The sequence below is a fragment of the Cyprinus carpio genome, unplaced genomic scaffold, assembly GCF_018340385.1.
Source record: "Cyprinus carpio isolate SPL01 unplaced genomic scaffold, ASM1834038v1 S000000035, whole genome shotgun sequence".
In the NCBI taxonomy this organism is placed as follows: domain Eukaryota; kingdom Metazoa; phylum Chordata; class Actinopteri; order Cypriniformes; family Cyprinidae; genus Cyprinus; species Cyprinus carpio.
Genome location: NW_024872788.1, coordinates 1 through 17627, shown reverse-complemented (window position 1 = coordinate 17627; position 17627 = coordinate 1). Strand labels below are relative to the sequence as shown.

At 36.0% G+C, this 17627-nt stretch overlaps 2 non-coding genes across 2 annotated transcripts; both read right to left on the bottom strand.

The window, feature by feature from the left end:
• Positions 1–11778: 11778 nt before the first annotated feature.
• Positions 11779–11897, bottom strand: LOC122142696. Its single transcript, XR_006158753.1, has one exon. It is a non-coding gene; the product is annotated as a 5S ribosomal RNA (ribosomal RNA).
• An 87-nt stretch (positions 11898–11984) lies between these two features.
• On the bottom strand, positions 11985–12104 carry LOC122142697. The gene has a single exon (XR_006158754.1). It is a non-coding gene; the product is annotated as a 5S ribosomal RNA (ribosomal RNA).
• Between the last annotated feature and the right edge of the window lie 5523 nt (positions 12105–17627).

The following is a 17627-nucleotide window of genomic DNA, read 5'->3' as shown; positions in this document are numbered from 1 at the left end:
GTACTTCGTTCAGTTACATTATTGCTATAATATTTGAATGAACACACACACACACACACACACACACACAACAGCCCTACTGAAACAAATTAAATATTTTGTCTGTTTTTCTACCACTTGCCAACATCAGAGAACAATGAAGCATGAGAATGCTGTTGTTGTGTGTTGTTAATATGAGAGAAAATCTTATCTTAAAATCCTAAGAGGGTAATTTTAAGTAGCCTAGTAGTTTATGTCTATGGGGTTCGCGCATGACAGGCAAGGTTGGGAACCTCTTAGAAGTTGAAGAGGAGGGTAAGTTTGTGCATTTAGAAAAAGAACATTTGTCTAGCCGGTTCAAAGAGGTTTTACTGGTGTGTTATGTGTGGTAGTCGCGAGGGGTTGTCCAGTCACTACCGTAGCTCCTGGATCTTGGGAGCCACTGTACTGCACAGCCGTTTAGCTCAGACACCAATAATAAACCTGCCACCTATAACCAGCAAATCAAGGGTCTTAGTGAGGTATACTAGTGAAAGCGAAAGATCCCGAGGCCCAGGTTCATTGACTGTGTGAGGCAAGCTGCCGCTGAAGCTCTCGCAGAGACAGTGCCCCTCAGCGAGCTCGAACTAGTTTGACACTCCGTATTGTGCAGCTTCCTGTGAGGGGAAAAATGATTGTCAGGTCGCCCCCTTGAGGATTACACCCCCCCTCCCCCATCTCATGACAAGAACGACTAGGCTGAGCTGTCGCTTTAGTCACACAGCCCGCAGCAGAAATGCGCCGGCCACAGATAAGGCTTAAAATGAAAAGAAAGAAAAGATGGAAGCAATCCAGCTTTAAAGGAGCAACCATCAAAGCTGAGCATTGAGGGAAGTGTGTTAAGCTGAGTAGTGAGAAAAAGCAAAAAGCACTTATACAGCCACGCCTAAGGTATTCCACAGGCGGTTCTCCCATCCAAGTAACCTAACCAGGCCCGAAATACCTGCCCGTTAGCTTCGAGAGATCGGAACGAGATGTCTTGACGGACGCATGCTGCATTTTTTTCTTTTTTTTTTTTTTTTTTTTTTTTATTCAATCATTCACATTTCACAATATACATGACTTCCAATACCATATCGCCACATCACATATCATATTCACTCAATCTCTATTCATTATAGGGGTCTCACGCCCTCCGATCAGACATTCCCCACCTACATAGCCCCAATTATCCAGGCATTATTTATATATATGATTCTTTAAAGCATTGCTAGAACTCTCGACCATTGTTCCCAGTTCTGTATATTATTTAACCCCTCAGTTTAGCCCATTCATGCTTAAATATTCATATAGAGATCTGTATATTCCGTTCCAGTTTCCTTCTAAAGAAGTCCCACATATAAATATTACCCTGTTTCCCTTTTCATGACATCTACGTCTACCCATGTATTGCATACCTCGCCACCATTTTAAAATAATAATTTGACAATATATTTATTTTTGACCTCTTCCTTTTTTTAAGCATGTAAGGTTGTTAAAATACCTTTATACCATTCAAGTTGTTGTTCAATATTCTCTATCAAGATTCCTTACAACAATTTAATTCCCTAATAATTCCTGCAAGATATTGAACACAATAAAACAAATGTAGCACCCCATTCATCTTCCTTCCAACAGACATAAGCATATTCTATGCATTCTGTTCCTCCTCATTTTACATAACCTAATTTTTGTATAAATTACATTATGTCTTAGGAGAAAATTAAAATTTCAATCATTGGAACCATGTAACTTATTCTTACATTCCCCCAAATGCATCAGCTTCAGCTCCCTGGGAAATAGCCTTTCAAAACCATTGCTATTGGTTGAACAAAAATCTCCTTATCAAAGAAATTGACCAAAACATTTTTAAAGAACATAATTGCAATTAAAATTTTACTCTCGTTTCTCTAAAACACATATTCAACCTTTCCCAGTCCTTACACCCCTTGTATTAGTTCCTTACTATAATTCTTTTGGAATTGATTTTGATTTGGCCAAATTGTTGTTTCACCGCTACGTCTCTCTAGCCTCTTCCCCAAATCCCCTCAATTTCATCGTATTATTCCTTTGCAATGGTATTGAAAAAACATCCTATAACATCATAACAGAATATCTCTTACTTTAATTATACCGCAGCGTCAACCCAGTTTTTAAAAATATAATTCACTTGATCTTAATATACAATATTGGAATTATTTTAAAAACAAGTGGCTGATGCAACTACCTCATTCTTTCCTTCTGGCTTATACCACAACTGTTGGATAGGAATTCTTTCCACCTGCCTCTAGTACTTCTCTATAGAATTCCGACTACACCCGTTTAACATATGTTCTTTTCAATTTCATCCATCTTATTACCTCGCCCATATTAAGACCTCCTGTCTTGTTTAAAAAATATTTCATTCCCTCCTTCCACTCTTGTTTATTATCTTATATTTAAAAAATTTCTTCATTATCTTAACCCTTTCAAACTCTTACTATTCGATATGCCCGGATCCAACAAACCCAAACCCCCTCTTCAACAGGCCACTATCTTCGTGTCATATTTCAATTTTGCTGGTTCCCCCTCCCATATAAAAGTAAAATAGACTTTTTCAACCTCTTATAAACCCAAATTGGTATAATGAAGTGACCTCTAAGCCATACCAAATTTTTGAAAGCCATCGCACGCGCTATTCACAACCAAATTTTGCCTCTCAAGTTCAACACTCGTTGTTTCCAAAAAAGTCAACTTTACCTATCCATTCCTCTACAATCTCATCCCATATTATGTCTCTTGTTTCTTTTCATCCCTTCCAATTCTAAATTCCCAAAATTTTCATATTTTCACTCTCCTCTTTAAAATTAAAATAACCAGGAATAATTTGTTCCGCCTTCCCTATTCTCATTACTAACAGTTTTTTTCTATATAAATTTTGCCTCCAGACAAACCACTTACCAGTATTTTTGTATTTTTCCCATAGCCTCATTAATACTCCCAATATACTTTACAATCAAAGTTGTATCATCTGCATATTGATAATTTTTTTGTTCTTTTCCTCTCCCCCCAAACCCAATTCCTTTAATCTTTTCCTCTTCTGCAAACTATGAAGCCTAAAGCGTTCAGGCAACAATACTGTATAATAATGCAGATTAAGGGACATCCCTGCCATTATTGACCTTGTTATGCCAAAAGCATCTGTCACAAAGCCATTACAACTTCACAAAAGCTAATGCATCTTTATATATAACGCTCTAATCCATTTTATAAAAATATTCCCAAAACCAAATTGCTCTAAAAGTTTAAATAAATAATCCATGCTCCACCCTATCAAAGGCTTTTTTAACTAAATCTAAGCTCACCATATAACCTTCCTTTTTATTCTCTACCATATACCTTATTTTATCCCTTATATTACTTACTGTATCTGTAATTTTCCCTCCCTATGATTGAATATGCCTGATTCGTTGTTATTATCCTGGCCAATACCTTCTTTAATCGATTTGCCAAAACTTTAGCTAAGATTTTTAAATCTGTATTTAACATTGATATCGGCCTATATTTCTTCAGGATCTACTGAATCCCCCCTTTTCTTAAAAAATAATTTCACCATTCCTATTCTCATCAATTGACTTGCTTCCCCTTTATCATATATTAGTCTTATATATTTCTTTTAAAAAAGTGTTGTTAATATGTTTCTTAAAAGCCTTATAAAATTCGCTAGTCACTCCCATCAGCCCCCAGGACTTTTCCCATTATTCAACTGTGATATTCCTACCTCTACTTCTTCATCTGAAATGTCCATATCACACACATTTCTTTATCCTCCCTAGTTACTTTTGTTTTTTACCTTACTTAAATAAAAACTCCTTTTCTTCTTTCTTGCAGTTCCCCTCCCTTTTAAAAAGACCGTGCATAAAACTCCTTTAAACTCCCCAATATCTCTCTAATTCCCTTCACTCTGCTTCCATCTTGTTTTTAAAACCTCCTTTTATTATATCAGCCCTCTGTCTATTTTCCTCTAGACCAAGAAGATTTTGTGCACCCTTTCCCCTTCTATTACATGTTTAGCCCTACTTCCTAATCATAGCCCCTCTACATTTTCCTTCTTCAATCTCCTTTAATCTATTCTCATACACTAAAATCGTTTCTATATCCACTTTCTCTTTTTGTAGTTCTTCTTTTAAAACCTTTCTAACACCTTGCTCTTCTTTCCTCTTAGTCATTTGTATCAAACCACTATACCTTATTGAATATTTTTTTATTTCATACTTTACATTATCCCACCATACTCTTTTATCTTCTTGATACATTTCATTCTCTCTCTCTTTCATTATTATTTCTACTATCTTCATTTTATACCCTTCATCTTTCAAAAGGTCATTATTTAAACACCATATTCCCTTCTCTTCTCTCCTTCTCTGTCCGTTTTCCCTACATTCTCCTACATATGATTTAACGTCCAATATTCCTCTTTTCATTCCCCTCCTCAGCTCCTCCAAATTAACTTCTATGCATTCCTCTACGTGCGTCCTTCTCCTTTTTGTTCTCCTGTCTTTCTTTATTATATCATCCACCGGACCCCTACACCCTCTATCATATGTTCCACCATCTCAACCCCCTCTCCTCTCTCCAACTCCTTATCCCCAACCTTTTCCTGCACCTGACTTTTCACCTGACTCATTCAGAGACCCATCTTCCTCTCCCTCATTTATGACTATGTCCATACTCTCCATAATTCTCCTCTGGTTCACCATTATCAGTTTCATTATTTATCTCTTTTTCATGAATACTTTCCCACAATCCAGACATTTATCAGCTTTACAGTCTTTTCGCAAAATGCCCTTGCTCAAAGCATTCAAAACAATTGAAATCAGGACAGTCCCTGAAAATGTGTCCTGGCTGCATACACATGCGACATAGTTTTTCCTGTCCATCATGTATGACCCTAAAGTACTGAGCGCCATCTGCCGTTTCAAATTTTGCGCTATAGGGTAGTGATGTTACCTCTTTTGGAAATTTAACCTTCACATACCTCGTTCCATCAGCAATGTTCGTTCCAGGATAAACTCTTCTCTTTATTTTTGTCATTGGATTAACTCCCCAAAACTTCAATTTGTTCTCAATCACTTCATCCTCCAAGTATGCCGGCAGGTGAAGAAAAGACACAATATGTTCCTTTACCTCCAGCCTCCTTATTTCGAAGAATTGACCTTTTATTTCCATTCCATCCAGTAACACATCACAAAGCTCTGCACCTTCCACAGTCAACTCATAATGCTCCCCATACTTTGGTCTCACTGCCAGCAATTTACCAAATCCAATCTTCTCTGAAACTACTTTAATGATATCCATAGCTTTCACCTCCTTATTTCCCTTTAAGTACAACACCACCGTTGCTTCTTTAAGATAATCCACTCTTTGCTTGATTCTCCTCTGTGCTCCATGATCCATATTTCCTCCATTTGTCTCTCTTGATCCTCTATATGCCTCCATGTTGTTCCAACCGCTCTTCGCGTCCTCCAGCCATTGCCAGATCTTTACCATGTGGTCCATCCATTTTTGTAAACAAAATAGCACAAACAAAGGCTTGCCTCCAAGCAGATAAACTGCTTAGAGCTTAAACGTGGCTTTTCCAAACAAACCCAAGTCTCCTCCCCAGAATAAGCAGAAAAAAACTAAAATAAGAAATAAAGCTTTTAGAAGAGCCTTTCTCTTCCACCTGCAGTCAACACACACCTTCACAATCACTGGGATATTTACTCAGAGTGGTATGGATGTAAGCGAGGACTGCTGCAAAGTGTGGGATATTTAAAGATCAGCAACCTAATGCGGCAATGTATTAGATCCATATTGACGAAAAAAAAACTAAAGCTAACAGCACCTGGTATTCCCAGGCGGTTTCCACATCCAAGTACTAAACCAGGCCCGACCCTGCTTAGCTTCCAAGATCAGACGAGATCGGGCGCGCGCTTTTTTTTTTTTTTTTTTTTTTTTGCTTAGCTTCCGAGATCAGACGAGATCGGGCGCGCTTTTTTTTTTTTTTATTAAGAAATTTCAATCAATATAATACAATAAAAATAAACACAATCAATAGAAATTACAGAATTTCTTCTATAAACATCTCTACATTACACATCTTTCCTTTACATAGATCATTTAAAAAATCTCCTTCACTTCCTGGCAGCTTCCACATTAAATCATTTAAAACACAACAAACTTTTGGGGTAAAAACATCATAAAAAGAATCCAGCATGTTTCCACCTTTAAAGTACACATACAGTCTTTCGATATATAATTCCGTTTTCCTTTTAAACACAGTCCAAACATCCAACACAATTTTTTCCTTTTTAGCCACAGTTCTTCTCTCCCATATTGCACTTTTCATTAGCATTACACACAGATTAATAAAACTTTTGTTTTGACACTTTTTTTCCCAACCAAACATCACCACTCTGTTCCATTCCATTACATTTTTCATCCCACTCCTCAGTCACATCTTTATTTAAACATTTACATTTCCTTAAAAATTCCTCCAGTTCTCTACAATATAAAAACATATGTAAAATCCCTCTTCCTTTTCCTGGCACACTTTACACCAGAGCGTTTTCTTCCATTCCTATTTTATTTAAAAATAACATCAGTAAAAACCGCTTTATGCCTTATAAAATACTCCATCCCACTCCATGTTCCTCCATATACACTCTTCTTTAAGATCTTTAAAATTCTACACTTATAAACAATTGGTTCTTTAAAAACACCATCTCTAAAAAAACATAAAACACCTTAAAAAACACCATCTCTAAAAAAACAATAAAACATCTTCACAGTACAGGTCTTAAAATAAAACATTTCCCCCACCATCACAAAAAAAATATTCTCCTCTTTTTTCTCTTCTTCCATGTTCTCTATTCTTTTTATCCATTCTTTAGGTATAGCTTCTTTAATAGTTACATACTTATTTGTTATTTCTTGTCTACTGTAATCTTCTTTTGCCTCTTCCATTGCGTCCACTATGCACTGTACTGGTAAAAAACCCTCCTTAAATTCGTATAAAACATCTCTCACTCTATTTACCCCTGCTTCCATCCATTTCTTAAAAAATATTCCTTTGTCTTGTTTCAGAATGTTATTATTTAGGAACAGAGGTTGATTTAAAATGTTTTCTCTCCCTCGTGGATCGTATTGAACTGTCTTTAGAAATTTTCCCCAAGCACCTAAAACTTCTCGATAAAAAACAGGTAGTTCTTCTGTCATCCAATTTTTCGTTTTCATCCATAAAATCCTGTCTCCCATGTTAAAATTCCCACACTTGTTTAAAAAATATTTAAACGTTTTTCCCCATTCTGCATTTGTCTCTTCTTGTAGGTACTTCTTTACTATTTTTATTCTTAAACTGTTTTTTCTTTGCTCTATGTCCATTAACCCTAGACCTCCCCTCTCCACCGCCCGTAAAATCGTATTATAAGCAATTCTTGGTGGCTTGCCCTCCCATAAAAAGTCAAGGAAACATTTTTTCAACCTCTTTTCCGTCCACAAGGGGAGTTGAGTTCTGATACATATAAAACATACCATAACTTTGAAACCATTAAAACATTTAAAATCAACACCTTCCCTTTCAAATTTAAAGTTCTTAATTTCCAAAAGTTTAACCTTCTTCTATTTCTGTAACCAAGTGTTCCACATTCCATCTCTTACTTTTTTGTCATTCTTTCCCATTAAAATCCCTAAAATCTTAATTTCGTCCACTTCTTTAAAATTAAAACAATCCATCAAAACCGTCGCTCTACCCAACCTCATATACACTGTTTTGTCCTCATTAACTTTGCTCCCAGATCCTTTACAATATTCGTTTACTATCTTCATTACTTCTTTTACACTTTCTTTTCCTTTTACAATTATTGTCGTATCATCTGCATATTGAAAGATTTTCCCTTCAGCTTTCTTTTCTTCGATTTCGATCCCTTTTATGCTTTCCTTTTCTTTTACAGCCAACCCTAATGGTTCTGAAACTAATGAGTATAATAAAGATGAAAGTGGACACCCTTGTCTTATAGATCTTGACGATTTTAAAAGCATCTGTTAAAAAACCATTGCATTTTATTTTTTGTTAAAGCCCCCTTATATAAAACCATGATCCACTTGGTAAAAATTTTCCCCAAAATTAAAACGTCTTAATACATCAAATAAAAACCCATGTTCTACCTGTCGAAAGCTTTTCAAAAATCTAGACTAATTATGTACCCATCTTCATTTTTCTCCTTCATGTACCATATCATGTCCCTTATACTCATTGTGATGTCCGCTATGTCTCTACCTTTTATTCCATACGCTTGATTGGTTTGAATTATACTTGGTATTACCTCCTTTGAACCTGTTTGCTAAAACCTTTGCTAAAATTTTAAAAATCCGTGTTTAACATTGTAATGGCCTGTAATTCTTTTAAATCTACCTTTTCTCCTTTTCTCTTATATATCAATTTCATTAGGCCGATTCTCATTCTTTCATTAACTTCTTCTTTTTCAAAAAATTTCTTTGAAAACACTTCCTTTAAAATTGTCGTTAAAACCTCTTAAAAACATATATAAAACTCACTCCCTAAACCATCTATTCCTGGACTTTTCCTTTTGTTCAATTGTTTTATTGCTCTTTCCAATCTCTTTCTTCTTTGATTTCCTGGTCACATTCCTCTTTATCTTCTTTGCGAATTTTTGCTTTTATGTGTGCTTCAATAAAATAATTTTTCTCTTCCTCTTCCACACACCTCTTGCACTAAAAAGATCTTCATAGAAGATCCTTACTTCTTTTAAAATATTTTCGTTGTCTTCTACAATTTCTCCATTTCCCCCCTTTATTCCCTTTATTATTTCTGCCTTCCCCCTCTTTTTTTCTAGATCAAGAAAGAACTTTGTACATTTTTCTCCTTCCACCGTATATTTGGCTTTACTTCTTAACCTTGCCCCTTCATACTCTTTTTCCTCTATTTCTTTCAGCTTTCCCTCCATTTCCCTTATCTTTTGTATAATGTTTTGTGTCTTCGTTTTAATTCTTTTCAAGACTTTGCTTAATTCCTTTTTCTTTTTTGTCTTTTGCATTTGCGTACGAGGACTGCAATATTTTATCGAGTACTTTTTAATTAAAAACTTTATGTTTCCCCACCATATCCTCTTATCCTCTTGTATACATTTCATTTTTCCTTCTCATTTTCTATAATTTCTTTTACACCTCTAAAACATAGTCTTCATTTTTTTAAAAATCTCCTGAATTTTTAAAATCCAAATCCCCCGGCCCACTCGCTGTACACTACTAAAATTCACTTTAAAAAAAATAAAAAATTGTGATCGCTAAAACTGGTGTCCTCATACTCAATCTTTTTCTATAAAATTCTCTACAAATCCTTGTACATAAAACAAAGTCTATTCTATGGATCTGCACACAAATTGGCCCACTATTTGTCTTCTTGAGAACTCTTTTTTCTTTTCGTTTCTTTCTCTCCACACATCAATCATGTTGTTTTCTTCCATCAAAGCTTTCAGTTCTTTTCTTCCTGTATCTGTTTTAAAAACCATCCCTTCCGCTATGTCTTGCTTGCTAAAAATTGTATTAAAATCTCCCATCATTATTATTTCCTTATACTTGTTTATGATACTTCTTAACCCATTAATAAAAAACTGTTTCTTTTCCTTCTCCTCCGTTGGCGCATGCACATTAACCAAAATTAGTTCTCTTCCATCATATTTCATTTTGACTATCATACATTTCCCAATATTATCTGTATATAAAACTTTACTAATTTTAAAAAAAAATCTCATTTCTCATAATAAAAATGCCACTCCTACTCCCCAGCCTTCCCATCTCCATTGTTATATAAAAAGCCTCCATCCCATCTCTTTTTTAAAATCGTTCATCACATCATCTCTCCAGTTTCACTGTTTCTGTAGAGCAATGATGTCTACTTTTTTACATTTTTCTTTAATTTTTTCAAATTTTTTCAAGTTCAACAGTCCTCTTGCATTAAAAGTAACACAACTTAAAACCATTAAAAGAAATAAAAATAAATACCTAAAAACCATTATTCTCCATCTTCTCCCTCCAGCCCTCTTAACACTTCATATCGGTTTACACTTTTCACTCAGCCCCTTGTCATTATCTTTTTCCTTGCATTTTCCACATTTGGTTTTACCTTTAAATGTTCTCCTTCTTATTTGACCTCTCTCTCCACTCTGTCTTTCCCCATGTTGTCCATCCTTGTTTCTTCTTCACTGTCCATTTCTTTGTTTTGATCAGCCATTCCTTGTCCATCTCTCTCCACGTTGTCCAGAAGATTTTTAAAACTGTCCGATATTTCCATTTCTGTCCATTGAGTGTCCTGTTCTGCTGACTGTTCCTTATCCATATCATTCTTTTTTTCTCCTTCCTCTTGGTTGCTGGTTTCTCCTTCTGTTTCCTTTTGTGGTAATCCTTCATCTTCTTGTCCTTCATCAAAATCTCCTTCCTCTTCGCTGTTCCCTTCATGCACCTGTCCATCCACCCGATGTTTCATACCTCCTTCCTCTCCCTCCATCCAACACTCACACTTATTTAAAATTTGTTGACACTCCGGGCATCTGACCGCATTGCAGTCCCTTGCAAAATGTCCCCTTTCTTCACACTTGTAGCACTTGAACTCAGGGCATTCTTTAAGCAGATGATCTGGGCTCATGCACAGCCTACAGGTCTTCACCTGGTGGCTGTGCATCACCCTAAAGTACTGCGGCCCTTCTGCTGTTTCCAGCTTTGTGCTGTAGGGCAACGATGCCACCTCCTTGGGGAATCTTACTTTTAAGAACCTTGTTCCATCCTCAATATCAGTGCCCAGGTAGCATCTTCTTTTTAATTTTGATATGGGATTAACTCCCCATCCCTCCAATTTTCTAAAAATGTCTTCATCATCAAGGTAGACGGGCAGGTGCATGAAGGAAACCACATAATCTCTATTTTGCAGTTTCTTTATCTCACAGTTCACTCCATTTATTAACAGTCCCTCAGTCAATTCTTCACATGTTTCTTCCTTTTCCATTGTCAGTTCAAATTCCTTTCCTTGCCTTGGTCTTAGTGCCAGAATTTTCCCATATCCACATTTGTCCGTGACCGCTTTAATAATATCCACAGCCCTCACCTCATTTACATTTTCCACATTCACAATCACAGTTGCCTCCTTTAAGTATTTCCTTTCACCAAAATTATCTCTTGCATCTTGTTTTTTACTGTGTCCTGCTCGTTGTCGATACTTCAATCCAGTGTCATTTGCCATGCATGTCTCTCCATCCAGTCCAGTGTCGTTTGCCTTGCGAGTCTCTCCAGCCAGTCCAGTGTCGTTTGCCGTGCGTGTTCCTCCAGCCAGTCCAGTGTCGTTTGCCGTGCGTGTTCCTCCTGCCAGTCCATTGTCATTTGCCATTCGTGTCTCTCCAGCCAGTTCCGAGTTGATACCAGGTAATCCGTCCATTTGGGAAAAAAAATTAAACAAAACAACCACCCTGCAGCCAGCTAGATGCTGCTGTTAGGTGGTTTAAAACTGACAAACGACAAAAAACAAACTAAAGTCCAAAAAAACTCACAAACAAACAAAAACAGAAAAAAACAAAATGGAGGAGAGCCTTCCTCTCCAAACTGCAGCCAAACACTTCCTGTTCACCAGTTACTCACTAGCGCCCTCAGGGTGGTATGGCCGTAAGCGAGGGCAGCTGCAAAGTGTGGGCTATTTAAAGATCAGCCACCCTAATGTGCAGTATATTAGATCAATTTTGACGAAAAAACTAAAGCTTACAGCACCTGGTATTCCCAGGCGGTCTCCCATCCAAGTACTAACCAGGCCCGACCCTGCTTAGCTTCCGAGATCAGACGAGATCGGGCGCGCTCAGGGTGGTATGGCCGTAAGCGAGGGCTGCTGCAAAGTGTGGGCTATTTAAAGATCAGCAACCCTAATGCGCAATGTATTAGATCCATATATACAAAAAAAAATCTAAAGCTTACAGCACCTGGTATTCCCAGGCGGTCTCCCATCCAACTACTAACCAGGCCCGACCCTGATTAGCTTCCGAGATCAGACGAGATCGGGCGTGCTCAGGGTGGTATGGCCCGTAAGCGAGGGCTGCTGCAAAGTGTGGGCTATTTAAAGATCAGCAACCCTAATGCGCAATGTATTAGATCCATATATACAAAAAAACTAAAGCTTACAGCACCTGGTATTCCCAGGCAGTCTCCCATCCAAGTACTAACCAGGCCCGACCCTGCTTAGCTTCCGAGATCAGACGAGATCGGGCGCGCTTTTTTTTTTTTTTTTTTTTTTTAAAAACTCTTCCACTTTCTGGCAAAAAACAAACAAAATCGTTTAAAAACAATCAATAGAAAATACAGAACATCGTCTTTACACATCTCTACACAACACATCTTTCCTTTACATAGATAATTTAAAAAACTCTTCCACTTTCTGGCAACTTCCACATTAAATCGTTTAAAACACAACAAACTTGTGGGGTAAAAACATCATAAAAAGAGTCTAACATATTTACACCTTTAAAGTACACATACAGTCTTTCAATATATAATTCTGTTTTTCTTTTAAACACACTCCAAACATCCAACACAATTTTTTCCTTTTTAGCCACAGTTCTTCTGTCCCATATTGCACTTTTCATTAGCATTACACACAGATTAATGAAACTTTTGTTTTTACACTTTTTTTCCCAACCAAACATCACAACTCTTTTCCATTCCATTACATTTTCATCCCACTCCTCAGTCACATCTTTAATTAAACATTTACATTTCCTTAAAAAGTCCTCTATCTCTCTACAATGTAAAAAACATATGTAAAATCCCCTCTTCCTCTTCCTGGCACACTTTACACAGAGCATTTTCTTCCATTCCTATTTTATTTAAAATAACATCAGTAAAAACCACTTTATGCCTTATAAAATACTCCAAACATTCCAATTTTGTTTCCACACATTTCCCCGTCATGTTTCTCCATATACACTCTTTTTTTAAATCTTTGAATTTCTGCACCCAGTAACCATTTGCAATCGGCTCTTTAAAAACATCATCTCTAAAAGCACAATAAATAATTTTCACAGTACATTCCTTAAAATCATACAGTTTTCCCCCTAATTTCACATGAATACATTTCTCCTTTGGCTCTCCTTCCATACTTTCTATTCTTTTTATCCACTCTTTAGGTAATGCATTTTTAATGATTTCATATTTATTTTTTATTTCTTGTTCACTGTAATCCTCTTTTGCCTCCTCCATTGCATCTACAATAAATTGTGTCGGTAAAAACCCTTCTTTAAATTCATACAAAACATGTCTCACTCTTGTTATCCCCACTTCCATCCATTTCTTTGATTCATTTCCTTTGTCTTGTTTTAAAATGTTTTGGTTTAAAAACAGAGGTTGATTTAAAATGATTTCTCTCCCACGTGGATCATACTCAAGTCTATCTAAAAATTTTTTCCCCAGGCACTAAACATTTCCCTATAAAACTCTGGTAAGCACTCTGTCATCCAATTCTTTGTTTTCATCCATAAAATCCCATCCCCCATGTTAAAATCCCCACATTTGTTTAAAAAATATTCCATTGTCTTTTTCCATGCAGTTTTGTGACCATCATCTAGATATTTTTTTTACTATTTTAATTCTTAAGCTATTTTTTCTCTGTTCAATATCAATTAATCCCATCCCTCCTTTCCCTACATCTCCTATTAATGTACTATATGCAATTCTTGACGGTTTACTATTCCATAAAAAATCTAAAAAACATTTTTTCAACCTTTTCTCCACCCACATTGGCATAGCAGTCACATATAAAACATACCACAACTTTGACACCATTAAAACATTTAAAATTAAAACCTTCCCTTTTAAACTTAAAGTCCTCAATTTCCAAAAATTTAACCTTTTTTCAATTCCTCCTACTATTTCTTCCCACATTTTTTCTTTAACATTCCTTTCGTCTTTTCCCATTAGAAACACCTAAAATCCTTATTTCTTTTGTTTCTTTAAAATGAAAAATAATCGGTTAAAACATTTACTCCTCCAAAATCTCACATATGTGTTTTTTCTTCTTTTAACTTGCCTCCTGATCCCCTACAAAACAATCTGTACTACTTCCTTTACTTTATTAACACTCTCTATATCTTTAACTATTATTGTTGTATCATCTGCATATTGAAATATTTTTTCATTTCCCCCACTTCCTTCAATGTTTATCCCTCTTATGTCTTCATCTATTTTAATAGCTAATCCCAATGGTTCTGCAACTAAAGAATACAAAAGCGCTGATAATGGACATCCTTGTCTTATTGACCTAGTAATTTTAAAACATTCTGTTAAAAAAACCGTTACAATGTATTCTTGTTATCGCTCCCCCTATATAAAATTGTAATCCACTTGACAAAATTTTCCCCAAACCCCGTACCTTCTTAAATTCCAAATAAATATTCATGCTCCACTCTATCAAAGGCCTTTTCGAAATCCAAACTGATGACATATCCTTTCTTATTTTTTTCTTTCATATATCTTATTCTATCAATTATACTTATAGTTGTGTCCGCTATATCTTTCCCTTTAACTCCATACACTTGATTTGATTTCAATTATGGTTGGCATTACCTCTTTCAATCTATTGGCTAAAAACTTTGTTAAAATTTTCAGATCTGTATTCAGCATTGTAATTGGTCTATAATTTTTTAAGTCTACTTTATCTCCTTTTCTTTTATATATCAACTTTATTAATCCCATCCCCATTCTCTGATTCATTTCCTCTTTCTTAAAAATGTCTTCATATACTTCTTTTAAAATACTAGTTAAAAAATCTTTAAAAACGATATAAAATTCACTCCCCAAACCATCTATACCTGGACTTTTATTTTTGTTTAATTCACTTATCGCTCTTTTTATCTCTTCTTCTCTTATCTCTTCATCACACTCTTTTTTGTCTACTTCTCCTACTGTTGTTTTTATTTGATTTAGTAACTCCAATTTCTCTTCTTCCCTCACCCCCCTCAGTACTAAACAGGTTTTCATAATATGCTTTTACTTCTTTTAATATTTCCTCATTTGTTTCCACCACTACACCATTTTTTCCTCTTATTTCTTTAATCATTCCAGCTTTCCCTCTTATTTTTTCTAGATCAAAGAAAAACTTTGTACATTTTTCACCCTCCACAGTATATTTAGCTTTACTCCTTAGTCTTGCGCCTTCATATTTTTTCTCTTCCATTTCTTTCAATATTCCCTCCAATTCTTTTATTTTTTGGTATATCTTTCCCATTCTCATTTAATTCCTTTTCCAATTTTTCTCTCATTATTTCTCTCTCCTTCCCTCTTACACATCTGCATTAATTTGCAATACTTTATTGTGAATTTTTTGACTAAATATTTAACATTTTCCCACCATATCCTTTTATCTTCACTGTACATTTCATTCTCCTTTTCTTTTTCAATAATTTCTTTAATACTTAACACATACTCCTCATTCTTCACAACATCTACATTTAAAACCCATACACCCGGCCCTCTCTTTTTCACTGAACTCCAGTCTACTTGTATAAAAAGTGCTTTATGGTCACTTAAGCTTGATTCCTCATATTTAATGTTACCGATAAAACCTTCAATGTTCCTTGTACATAAAATAAAATCAATCCTTGTTTTACACATAAAATTCCCTACTAATTGCCTCCTTGAATATTCTTTCTTTTTTTCATTTCTTTCTCTCCATACATCAATCATATTATTTTCTTCCATTAATAATTTCAGTTCTTTTCTTCCTTTATCATTTTTAAAAACCATTCCCTCACCAATTTCTAATTTACTGAAAACGGTATTAAAATCACCCATCATAATAACTTCTTTATGCTTTTTTAAAAAATCTCTTAATACATTAAAATATTCCTTCTTTTCATTCTCTACAGTCGGTGCATGAATATTAACTACAATAACTTTTTTCTCCTCATACTCCATTTCAACCGCAATACATTTCCCATCTATGTCATTATATATTGTTTTACATGATATACCCCACAGTTTTCTTTTATTAAAATCGCAACTCCTCTTCCCAGCCTCCTCATCATCACATTGTTATAAAAAAATCTCTCCACTCCACCTTTTCCTTATTTCAGTCATGTACTCTTCCCTCCAGTTAGTTTCTTGTAATAAAATCACATCCTCTCCTTTACACATTTCTTTCACTTTTTTCAAATTTTCCCTACATTCGAAAGCCCTCTAGCATTAAAAGTCACAACACTTAAAACCATTAAAAAGAAAAATAATAAATATCTAAAACCCATCATTCTCAGTCTTCCTCCTTCATTCCCTTTAACACCTCAAACCTGTTTAAAACATTTCACTTTTTCCTTGCAGTTCCTATATTTGGTTTAACCTTTAGCGCTCTTCTTTGTATTTGTCCCCTCTCCATCTTTTCCTTCTCATCCCCCTCCATACTTATTTCTCCTTCATTGTCAGTTTCTTTGTCTTGTTCGTTCCCTTTTTGTCCATGACTTGAAGATATGTCCATCGGTGTCGATTGTGTGTCCTCTTCTCTTATTTTGTTCATCATTATTTTCTTTTTCTTTTCCTCTTTCTCCTTCATGTCTGTTGTTTGTTCCTTCCTCTGTTTCCTTTGGTTGTAATTCGTCCTCTTCTTGTCTTTCATCACAATGTCCTTCTTCATCATTGTTTCCTTCATGCACCTGTCTGTCCACCTGTTCTTCCCTTCCACCTACCACTCCCTCCATCCAGCATTCACATTTATTTAACATTTTTTTGGCAATCCGGGCACCTGACAGCATTGCAGTCTCGTGCAAAATGTCCCCTTTCCAAACACTTATAGCACTTGAATTCTGGGCACTCTTTCAGTAGATGTTCTGGGCTCATGCACAGCCTACAAGTCTTCACCTGGTGGCTGTGCATCACCCTAAAGTACTGCGGCCCTTCCGCTGTTTCCAGCTTTGTACTATAAGGGAGTGATGCCACCTCTTTGGGGAACCTCACCTTTACAAACCTTGTGCCGTCTTCTATGTCAGTGTCCGGATAACACCTTCTTTTGATTTTAGATATGGGGAAAACCCCCCATCCTTCCAATTTATCTAAAATTTCATTATCCTTCAGGTAGACAGGCAGGGTGCATGAAGGAAACAACGTAATCTTTATTTTGCAGTTTTTTTACTTCACAGTCCACTCCCTTTATTGTCAATCCATCGATTAAACTGTCACACATTTCTTCCTGTTCCATTGTTAGTTCATATTCTTTTGCCTTGTCTGGGTCTTACAGCCAACACCTTTCCACTTCCAATTTTTTCTGAGATGCTTTAATTATATCTTCTGCTCTCACACCACTAACGTTCTCCGTACTTACGATCACTGTTGCCCCCTTTAAATATTTTCTTTCACCAAATCTTTTCCTTGCCCCTTGATCCTTTCCATTTCCAGCTCCTTGTCGTTTTTGCTCTAGTCGCGTTCAGCCAGTCCAGTGTCATTTGCTGTGCGTGTTCCTCCAGCCAGTCCAGTGTCGTTTTGCCGTGCGTGTTCCTCCAGTGCCAGTCCAGTGTCGTTTTTTGCCGTGCGTGTTCTCCAGCCAGTCCAGTGTCGTTTGCCGTGCGTGTTCCTCC